This window comes from Pteropus medius, unplaced genomic scaffold (assembly GCF_902729225.1).
Source record: "Pteropus medius unplaced genomic scaffold, Ma_sr-lr_union100, whole genome shotgun sequence".
Classification (NCBI taxonomy): Eukaryota; Metazoa; Chordata; class Mammalia; order Chiroptera; family Pteropodidae; genus Pteropus; species Pteropus medius.
The window spans coordinates 21,185,956-21,197,981 of NW_024351073.1; the positions used below are offsets into that span (position 1 = coordinate 21,185,956).

General features: G+C 42.4%; 1 protein-coding gene and 1 pseudogene across 3 annotated transcripts in view; both read left to right on the forward strand.

Moving 5' to 3' along the window:
- The window catches only part of SEMA5A (semaphorin 5A), a 417,033-nt gene that overhangs the window by 39,357 nt on the left and 365,650 nt on the right, over window positions 1–12,026 (forward strand). The gene's annotated exons all lie outside the window — the stretch shown is intronic.
- Window positions 8,699–8,817, forward strand: LOC120586444 (uncharacterized; annotated as a pseudogene).

A 12,026-nucleotide genomic window follows, 5' to 3' on the forward strand; every position in this document is an offset into this window, starting at 1 on the left:
CCTATATATTTTCTCATTATTGGTTTCTATTTATTTATGTCCCTAATTCTATAAAATAAAAATTTTCCAGAAGAGCACTAGCTTCAGCCTTTTTTTCCTCACTTTTCCTATACTTCTTTATCTCACTTTCTTTGCTCAGGAATCCACTTGGAGTTTAGCTTTTATTAGTAAATGGATATTGCTGACACCTAACCAGGTAATGATGGTGGCATTCGTGTCTGACGATGGTGGTTTTGCGATGTGTCTGCTACGGCTGTAGTTTCCTTATCCTTAGTTAAGATAGCAGAAAAATGAAATACTAAAGAATCAAAGTGCCCGTTTCTGGACCATGAGAAAAGATGTCAATCGTCAAACTTGATGCCCGTACATTAGCTTACTTATAGAGCCTACTGTGTGCAGGGCGTTGGCTGATATTCAGGGATATGGGAGGCGTTTGCCTGATTTCAGACAGCTAGCAGTTTAATAGGGGGAGGAGAGACCATATATCCAAATAATTAGGCTAATGAGGCGTCTGCATGTCCCACAGGAAGCAAGGCTGCATCGCGCCATTGTTAATAGTACGATTCTTGTGACTTTGGCGTGTATTCATGACCAAATGCGCTCATCATTTAAAAGCCAATCCTTGTTTTTCCTTTTCTCTGTTTTGCATTTGATGACTTTTTAATATGGGAAAGTTGACTCAGGTGGGGATAGAAAGAAAATAAAGAAACGACTCTAAGCTATTTGATGTTTTCCCTTAAAATATATGCTTTTTTCGATTGCCTCATAAAGGTCTGTGACGTTTTAAGAGTAGTAAGGTTGATTTTTGTGAAAAGGCTCCTGGGGGTGGCAGTGGGGACAGTCATCCATTTTTATGAGCAGCTGCTCCACCAGGGGGCACCACAGAAGCACAAGCATCCTTATGGTTGGGGTGAGGTGGGGGGGACCTTCCTGGCCGATATTTACACCCACTATTGTGTTTACTCATTTGGTTGTGACATTATCATAATTGCAGCATGCATAGATTTTCACTACGTTCCTTTTAGCTTGCAGTAACTAATGTATCTGTTTGAAAGAGTCAATTCTGTAATTGTTAATCACATACCCAAAACAAATGCACGAAATAGATACAGAACAAAAAACACATGCTAACGCTGCTAAACCCAACCCAACCCGAGCCACGCTAAATATTGCCTTTTATGTTCAAGTTTGACTCCAACTTGAGTCATAATGGCCCCTGGCGTGACAGGTTTATTGGGTCAGAGTTGGTTATTGTAGTACTTGGATGCAAACCCATGGGGAACGAACAGCTGCAGAGAACTTGTGCTGATAATTCTGTGATCCGAGGTTCATCTGCTGTGCCGCGCTATTTTGCTCCCCGGTGCCATGACACGGGCTTTGGCCTCGCATCTCCACAGTGGCTCTGCCTCAATGACAAAGCGCCTTCCACGTTAGAATCCACACAGTAGTCTGAGACAGTCGAAGAATAACCGCAACTCTTTCTAAATACGTCATAAACTCCAGGAGTTTGTATTAAAGTTTCTAAAAAAATTGTATCCGAACTAGAATAAAATATGATAGTTTGGCATAATTTTTCTCAAAAAACCTAGGTGGATGGTGGATGGTGGATGAAAATCATTTTTTTTCTTGGTGGCATCGCTGTATTTTTGACTCTGCGTTCATTTATGATAACGGTATTCTGAAACATATTGTCACAATTGCGCTGTTATTCTAGAAACTATTGTACTGCAGGTAGATGCACATGCGTCCTTGTATGTAGGCCCAGAATTTGTTCTCTGTGGGCGATGGTTCCAGCCAGTGTCAGGAAATGGTTTCTTAATTCTCGATGAAGGATAAGATATTTCATCAGGGCTAGTTTCACATTAAGCACTGTGGTGTGTGTGGGTTGATAGCAGGGGGTTTAGAAACACCTGATTCTATTTCAGAGCATCCACCCTCTGCCAGGTTCTGGAGGGAAATACGAGGACAGAAGCCAAGGCCAAGGCCAAGTCCAGGTACCGGAGCACCTTGTTACCTGGTGGCCCTTTGCTCCAGTCCCAACTCAGTCTCCATTCTCCAGGCCCCATGCCCTTTATTTCCTCTCCTTCCGTCCTGAACCCCTGTCCAAAGCAAAGATAAACATTTGTTTCTTGCCCAGGGACACCATCCCAAAGCAGGGCAAGCTTCTTCCCTTTCCCATTTCCCTGAAAACCTCTGCCTGAATCTTGACCTGTCCCCTTCGCTTTTGAGGAAAGGCCAGTCCAGGAGAAAAGATCACCCCAGCCCACATAAAAGAAGCGCATATGGGAAAACAAAGGAGGACAAGCCAGCAGCTTCCCCATGCCCAGGACTTCTCCGGCTTAGGGGCTGGTACCTGGCTTCTCAGGCCAGCACGAGCTCGGGTAGGCTGCCAGTGCCCGCCTTGGTTCCAGAGAGAGGCACGAGGGAGCCCATGTTCCAGCCAGAGCTGGTGGCCTGCAAAGCTCTCGAATCCCTGGAACACACCTATTTAAACCAGCTTTGAACCTGAGTATTCCCGGAAGATTAGGAAGAGCGCCTGGGAGGAGCTATGAGTGTCCCCAGCCAGCATCCCTCATCTTTGTCCAGTCCCTGCCCTTCCAGAGTGAGGCGTCAGGGTCAAGGGGTCCATGACAGCTCATTGCACATATAAGGTGATCGTGAATTTGATGATAGCAGAATGGTGAAAAAAATCATTCTTTCAACCTATCTAAGTTACGTATCGAGTTTTGTTTTTTAAATAATAGCATTTAAAAACATCATAAATTATTTAAATAATGTTTTTAAATATGTTATTTAAAATAATAACGTGTATTAAATGTATTAAAGGCTCAGAAGTGATTTTTCACTTACTCAGTAATTTAGAAATCAGCTTTCAGTCACGGAGGCTAGAGAGGCAGTCAGTGACCATGATCGGCCACCTCCGCCTGGAGTTTAAACACACGGCCGGGCTTGTAGGGGCGGAGGGCCGGCATCAGGGCTGTTGGCCCTTGGCCTCCCTGCTGTTAGTTAGTTAACTCGGGATGGCGGCCTCGTACCCATTGCTGTACCCCGCTTTGCATGCATCGTATCCCTAACACTCAAGTCTAATTTAACCACTTGGGAGACAGTGGCGTGCATCCGCCTCTGAGTGCTAGCGAAGAGTCAAGCCACAGGCCACCATGCAGTGAGGGAGGAGGGACCCACGTCACCAGCGTGCGGCTTAGTGAGGCATGAAGGCAAACCAGCCCGGTGGTTAAGAGCGACAGCTTCACAGAGAGCGGCTCGTGGTCGACCGGCCGCTCATCACTTATGTCCTCTGTGACCTTGGGCAAGACGTTCGTCTTCTGGAAAACGGGGACAACAGTAGCCCTTCCTCGCAGGGCCGTTTCCAAGGTGAGCCATCACCGTCGGGAGCGGGCTTCCACGCCTGCGATCTTGAAGCACTGGCTAAACGTTCGCAAACACACTCTGCAGACATTCGTTACCAGAATGTTCTATGACTCGCAGCCTCGCGTCTCAGATCGCGTGAGAGGCACGAGCAGGTAATTAGCTGAGCCCTGGCAGGCTCCTTCTCCTCGCCTCTGCAGCAGTCTGTCCCCCGGGGCCTGTCCGAACAGGGCGGGCTCTGTATTTGAAAATACCACGGAAAAGCAGCAAGCAGAAAAAATATGCAGGGTCTTTCTTTTCTTTTTTTTTTTTAAATAAAAAAGTACCTGAGCATAATGGTTTTTGAGGCAGTTTGAAGAATGATGATGGTTTTCTTGAGAAACCGCTAATGTTCCCTATACACTGGCCGGTTACCATTTGGAGCTCAGATTTTTTTTTTTTTTTTGATTCGTGAAAGCTGATTGTCTCCGTATCGTGATGGCTTCACTAGCTCCAGGTGTTTCTGAGAAAAATACCGTGTCCCTGTAAGTCTAGTTCACTGAGCTAAAGGGGGAAGGAAAAATGCTACCATGTGATATTCTCTTTGATAAGGCATTGCATTTGGAAGCCAATAAAAAGATTAACTAATTGAAAAGACAAATACTGGATTCATAGGTGAAGCTGTTTTAGGCCTTTTCATTCGTGCATATTAAGGCACACATGAACAGCGACTCTCTCCAATGGGCTGCTCACAGTACTGTTCTTTCTGGCAGCAGGCGGCAGGGTGTGCATGGGCTTATGGGCTTTAAAAATATTCTGATGGACAGATCTCTGGATTATGGAAATATATACCTAAAAAATGAAAAAGCGAAGAATCAAGGCAGTTCTAAAAACCCAGCCTTCTTGAGGTAAGTTACAGATACTCCCGGATAGTGATTTTGGGTTGGCTGCTGGGTGGCAGGCTGGTGTATTAAGCGGACAGAGCCCACGTGACAGATTCAACAACTCTCAATTTCACATTTTGACCCTGCCATGTACTGGCCGGCTTAACTTGGACATGTTTTCTGAGATCTGAAAAATGCGTACGATATTATTTCTTTTGGCTGTGTTCACTTCGACGTCAGCATCAGAGGCAGCTGCTTCCAAAACAGTTTCATGGCTTTTGTAGACAGTGTAGGTAGAAGTTTCTAGTGCTTCCTTATGAAATCAACTTTTATGATGATCTTTAAGCCTCCTCTAAAGTGCAGTGTGTGAGGACATACAATGACACATTCTTCGTTAATTCATTTCACTTTTGCAGAAGTGAGTGGCCACTCCGTGCCAGGCAGGCCGGGGACACGGCAGCTCACGTCGGCAGGTGAGGATGAGAGAGGGGAGCAGGTCATGTCTGAGTAAACAAACGGACATTCCGTCTATCGGGGGAAAACAAATTCTGCGAAGAACGACCAGGCCGGTGGTTGTCCGCCCTGACAATGCCTCGGAAAATCCTGTCCTCGTCACTGTCCTCTCATTGAGAGGACAATAGGTCGGTTTAAGTGAAGGAATTGTCTGAATTGAATGAATGTATTTTTGGTGGCAAAAAAGTATTTGCATTATTTAGGTTGAGAGCAACCACATTTTACACCTGCCTCTGCAGAGTTTATCAAGGAAAGTAATGGGGCCTGTTAGGCAGATCCGATGGCAGAATTCTTTCTTTGCCTTTAAAACTGTCAAAGGATGCCAGAGTGGGTCGGGTGTGTTCTCCACATGTAGTCTCCCGTTAATGCGGTGGAGATTTGTTTTCACTGGGGAAAGGTCTTGAAATCATCTCTTACTTCTTATTACCATCTCTCCCAACTTCCCTCTACCAAATTTAATATGGTATAAAATTCGGGAAAATTTGAAATTTCCCCAGATGTTGGTTAGAGGATCTGAGAAGGCAGGAGGGCCACACCTTTCCCACTTGGGATCAGGTTCGACTGTCCCAGCGTGGGGTCATGCCATGTCATGTCCCAACTTGGAGCCATCTCGTTCTCTGTCCTTATAATTACTGTGCGGAACGTATCTGCTGTCACCTCCTCATGCTTCATTTTTGAAGACATTGCTATAGATACGCCTCTTGGAAGAACTGAGTGGATCAGCATTATTTTAAGGAAAGAAACATTGGAAATGAAACCCAAGACACTCCTTTGTGCTGCTCTCGGCTGAGAAGACTGGCATCTCTTAGAATGCCCCAGCCATTCCTGAAGACCGTCGTCATATGGGAGGAAGAGTCTGTTAAATGGCTTCTCGAATTTTCCCATGAACTGTCTTCCTTCAAACTGGACAGCTTCCTGTGGTATAAAAAAATGGCGCCTTTGTATATATAGACTGGCACATGTGTAGAAAATACTATATCGGCAGTTCTAGCATTCTGGATTAAAAACCGAGAATGTTTTGTGGACACCTATTTTTTTTTTAATTATTAGTATCATTTTTTATTTTTAAGTCTTGAGTTCTAAGTGAACACTGTCCAGAATGAAGGCCAGCATTTCTTGTCTGCTAGTGGTTAACTGTTCTGTCAACTGTATTTCTCTTTATCTATACAAGGCATTCCTGTGCCTATAGAAGGAACATATTAATTCTTTTTCATCTCAATTTCTTTATTATTTTCAGTCATTTTACATTCCTTACACTATGGTCTGAATGTTTGTGTCCTCCTAAAATCCATATGTTGAATGATTTACCTAACCCCCTACGGGTGATAGTTTAAGTAGGTGGAGCCTTTGGGAGGCAATTTGGTTGTGAGGGTGGAGCCCTCTTGAATGGGGTTAGTGCCCCTTATAAAAGGGATCCCACAAATCTCTCTAGCTCCTTCTATATGGGGCTATTTGGGGTCTATATGAGGACACAAGAAAAAGTCTGGAACCTGAAGAGCTTCTCTCACCTGACCAGGCTGACATTCTGATCTTGGACTTTGTTTTGTCAAGAACCACTTAAAAATTTATGAGTCTCCTTTGAATATCTTGGCTTGGACGGTCCTCGCTGGTCCTCCCTTTGCCCTCATGGGGACACATCCTGGTCAGTGCAGCTCGTCTCATGGAAGTGACATTGGCGGGTTGGCTCCTCGACCACTTAAGCTCCCTCACTGTGGGTTCCTTTTGTTCCCTCACAGTTCAGCGTTTGCTACAGGGCAAGATGCTTAGTAGGGAGTCAATGAATACATGTTGAATGAGGGGACGTAGGTTCTGTTTCCAGCACTGATTGGATTATGGAGAATGGAGGGCTGAGTCCTCTCGCTTTGGGAGCTGGTGAATTTAAGGGCAACAGAGCTGCTTACAGGCACCTTCTCCCACCTGGAACATTTCCTGTTTCAGCTCATCTCCATGCTCTCCCATGAGCAGGCTTCACAGGTAGCTCTTGAATTTGCTCATGTGTGATGTTGGTGTTCAGAGAACCCTGTCCTTGACTGTCCTTGTCCTGTCCTTAGGCTCTGATCAGTTTAAGCCCTGATTCTGGGTGATTTATCATCTCGTAGAAACGCCAGCTTACTCAGGTATGACCAAAGGTATGGCAGCCCCATGGCTTAGAAGGAACACACAGATTTGTTTTATTTAAAATAATGGCAGCCTCAAAGGGAATAAAAAAAGAATTTAAGCACTTTGAGATATCCTACAGCTACTTTGGTTCTGAAGTAGGTTCATGCACATAGGAACAAATGTTGTTCTTTGCTGAAATTCCTAGATTTAACTTCAGAATGAATATTTTAATATATACACTCAGTTCACAAGAATTTTTAAAGTAAAAAGTGCCAAAGGGTGTGTTTATTATTTCTTCAATAGAAACTTTTTAACATTTTAACCAGTTGCTTTGGATATCATAACTTTTTGTATGCGGATTGATGTCACTAATAAATGCTGGTCTATAGGACAAAATACTTGTTTTGGAAATATATCTTGCATAATGTCTAAATTTAACCTGGGGTGTATATATTAATCACGGGCTAGAAACAGGAGCATGTCATATAACCTGTGTCTTCTCATCTAAAAGAAGGCAATAGTGATCTCACTCAAGGTTAAAAGTTAGGAAGATTAAGGAAATTTTGCAAACACTAAAGTGCTATATAAATATTAGTTTGGTGGGGGCCATGGGAGAAGGGGAATTGGCAGAAGCTGACTCATCAAAGACCCAGTAGTGGAAAGTCAGATGCTGGGAGCAGCGTGGATTGGAAAGCTTCCCAGGTGAGTCTGAAGAGCAGCAGGTTGGAGAGTGGCCCAGCAGATCAACGTGTATCCTGCATGGATTCTGTTCTGATCAAGTGTCCAATCTTTGGAAACTCACTTGGAAAGCAGAAAGATGATATTTAAAGAAGACTGACTTTCTTTCATTATAGACCTAGTCAATTTTAGATCGAACGTATTGCCTTCAAGTTCTATTTCTATGATTGTCTTGAGTTTGAGAGTTAAAAGATTAACTTTGTTGCATCTTCTTTGTCTCCCTCTCTGCCTCTATAAGTAAGAACTTTGAGGTCAGGGTCAATGTCTTGAAATTTTTTAAAAATTTATTACTATTCCTATAATACCTGGCTAGTTATGCACAAGGAAAGAGCTCTGTGGATAGTTGCTGATTTAATTTAGTTTTATTGAAAGGGGATCATTAAGCTTAGTCTTTATGGAGAACATTTGGAAAGATGGATTCAGATAAGAACATGGCCCACTCTTATTTAAAAGATCTATTTTTCTTTTATTTAATTAAAAATAAACACATGATTTTGCACATGCTAGAAATAGAGACTACTTGTTAAGGGTATGCTAACCGTACCTCCGTTGCATTGAACCTAGGCAACTTGAGAGATAAAACAGATGATTTGTTGGTTACTGCTGGAAAACATTCTTTTAAAAAGTTTTATTTCTAGAAAGGTCAGTTCTGAGTTGCTGCTAGTGCGTGTGTCACTTCATTAGGTGCTGGCACCTTACCAACATTGCATCAAAACCATCATCTAGTTAGCATTTTTCATATTTGTTTCCCAGGAGTGACGGGCAATAGAGCATGACATAAGTTCCTTGCAAGGACACAGCACACATTTCTAAGAAGGAAAAACACAACAGCATCAATGTAACTTTGCACATTTATCGTTGGGAGGAAAATAACTTTCATCTCATTATTAAGAGCTGTCAGGCCCTAATTAAATTTTTCTCTTCTGCTTCCCTGGCCTCATCGTTTGCAGTTAGCTCTGTTTAATAAATGGGGACTATACTGACATCGTCCCCATAGAAAGGAATAAGTTGATAATTAATTAGTAATGTTACTAGGGCATCCTTCTTGAGGAGTCTTGCAATAATCAAACTAGGTGAGTGTGGATAAAATAGAAGGAAGCTATTTTGAAAAAAATAAGGTCCATCATTATGCCACCCTGAACAAGCCTGATCCCATCTGATCTCGGAAGCTAAGCAGGGTCCGGCCTGGTTAGTACTGGGATGGGAGACCACCGAGGAAGACCAGGTGCTATAGGCGTAAATAATAAAAAAAAATTAGGGATTCTGTAAGCTGACAAAGTCCTTAATATGAGGAGTTAACAAAGGATTGCCTAAAAAAAAAAAGTATGATTTTAGGATTTTTTAACTTTTGAATAAACATTACTATGTGATGTTTATTCAAAAGTTTTTTAACTTTTGAATAAACATTACTATGTGATGTTTATTCAAAAGGTGATGACAATGCTTTTATATAAAATATGTTAAATATATTAATTAATAATTACATATAATATATGTCATATATTAAATATATTATATATATAAATCAATAGGTTTTTTTCTAGAGCAGTTTTAGGTTCGCAGAAAAATTGCGTGGCAAGTTCAGAGATTTTTCACATGCCCCCTGGTCCCCCTACACACCCGCAAGCTGCCCTGCCATCAGCCTCCCCCACCAGAGGGACACGTTTGTTTCAGCTGATGAATCTGCATTGACTCGGTGTTCTCACCCCCAGTAGTCTGTATCAGGGTTCACTCGGTGTAGTGCATTCTCTGGGATTTGACGAATGTGCAATGATGCGAATCCCTCGCTATAATGTCATGCAGAGTAGTTTCGCTGCCCTAAATCCTTGTGCTCCACCTGTTCATCCTTCCCTAACCCCTGGCGGCCGCTGATTTTCATGCTGTCTCCATAGTTCGTCCTTTCCAGAATGTCATATAGTGGGAATCATACAGAACGTAGCCTTTTCAGATCACCTTCTTTCATTTAGTATCGTGCATTTAACGTTCCTCTGGGTCTTTTTAGCTTGATAACTCATTTCTTTTTAACACTGAATAGTATTTCATCATCTGGGGGTACCACTTATCTATTGAAACATATCTTGGTTACTTCCGTGTTTTGGCCATTATGAATAAGACAATATGCCTTTAAAATAATCTCTTTTATGTTATTTTCTTATAGATAAAGATTTCTATAAAAATAAAAAGCAAATGGAATTAGGGTGTCACAGACAGTAAGGAGATGGTGAGGAGGAGTAGGGTGTCGGGGGTTCCGTGAGCTTTGGGTCATCTGGTGTCTAGTCCCCGTGTGTTAACTTCTTACTCAGGTGGTAGCAGGTGGAGTGCGTGGTTTCCCCATTCAAATAGTTAATGACGTCTCTTTTAGGGTTGCCCAGGAGTCCATTAGTGCAGTGATTATACCAATGGTCTCCGATGTTATGCAGATGTGCCTTTAAGTCCCCATCAGAACTTCCCATTCCTATGAATTTAAGCAAGTTTCCTAATCTTCTCGAACCTCGATTTGCTCTTCTAGAAAACACGTCGATGACGCTTTCTGGTGATGTGTGCACGGAGCCTGCACAGGGAATGTGGTCATGAGGCGGCTATTGGTCTTGTTCTCATCACTATCACTGAACTTATCACTTTCCGACTTACAACCGTTGCTTATTGTGCTGTTTAGTCTTTTTCCCCTGTAAAAATAGGAGCTCTGTGAGAGCGGATGTGTTTATCTGACTAGTTACCGGTGAGTCCTCGGTGCCTACAAGACTATCCGACACACTTTATAAAAAGCTGTGGAGTGAATGAACTTCGAAGTGAATCGATGGACTTTATAGGAGCTGTCATGTGCCATTTGTCTGTTCTCCAGGAAGAATGATCATAGATCTGCCAAGGAAGGAGTGTGAATAGTAGAAGTAGCGTTTGTCCAGAAATTGAGGACCACTACTGGCAAATCAATTAATCTCATCTGTGAATAAGGCTCTCTACTCATCATTGTAGAACGACCCAATTTATCTATAAGAAATTAGAGCGCCATGTCCCTTTATGGCAGGTAAAATGGCAAAGGAGAAAAAATTTTTTCTTCTTTTATTATCTTTGTGTTTTTTTTTTATTTTTCCATTTTAACACTTTCACAGTTTTAAAGGTGGTCTGATTAAAGTAAAACTTTTAAATTTGACGATAGAAATCCGAACCTGTCTGTAATCAGAGAATTTGACAATGCTTATTGCCTTAGATTTTACTTGCATTTGTACCTCTTCGAGTCTTTGAATTGTAGGTACAATCTAGGCATACGAATAGAAAAGAATTGCAAAGGCTCTGATGTACTTACTATAGGTTGAGTGGCTGCTATGGGCAGAGAGTTTGATGGCCGGACAGATCTCAGCTCTCAGGTGGGGAAACTGAGGCAAAGGGGTGTGTGATACTAATACAGCTCCTCTTGTCCAGCATTGAACTATGGGGCGTCATAAGCCAAGCACTGGCCACATTCGGTGAATAGCCATGGAGGATAGCCTGTCATAGTTTTGGGACGGGAGACTTAATTTCTTTCCTTCTAACGTGACATTAGGTTCTGACAAATCTGGCTTTCGAGCCACTCCGCGAGGCTGAACAAGAATAGACGGAGTGTTAGCTCTCACCTCTTCATCTGGAAGAGGACATAGTGAGAAGGCAGGTGACGTGCCACCGTGGGAGCAACGCACGCTTTGGAATTAGACCAACTTCTACTTACAGTTCTGAGAGAGAAGTTGGAAAAAAGAAGTTAGGTTTAAGGCATGGGTCAAATAGGAGGTATCATCAAGGATACTATCCACTTAGGTGGCCTAGCAGCCACGGCCCCCTCTGAGACTTCTCTGAGTAGGTTTGCCCCAAGGAGCTGCAGGAGCGGGGGACGCATTTTCTGGAAAGGTGTAGCTAGGCGTTAGCGCAGAGCTGTGCATGCCGGTTATTTTCAGAGCTGCACGTTACCCTCCCGTGTGATTAGTGTAACTGGATACCACCCGGAGGAGAAATGCATGTATTTATTACATATCCACTTGAACGAATGCTTTTGAAATAAAATACTGATGACCAAGGCATAATTTTGCTGTAATATTATTTTAACAGGTTTTTTTTTTTGATACAGAAAAATTAATGATACATCATATAAAAAAAAATGATCTTCTCTTTTCTTATGTTATTCATTCTTAAAAATCTGACTTATGGTCTTCGAAAGCAGCAATGTAAGGATAGCGTTATGCCAAACAAATCCTGCGTTGGTTTAAATAAGATGTATTATGCTTACTTTTGATTCTCTGTTCTGCCATGTGAAGCCTTCAGTCAGTTCAGAGTGGGCTTTTTCATGTTCTCAAGTTGCAAACGTTGCTCTTTTCTTAGTAAATGAGCAGAAGAAAGTTGACAGTCCTATTTGCTAAGTGCATTTATTTTGAAGGAATTTTCTCCGACATCTTACATATGTTTGATCATTTTACCTAT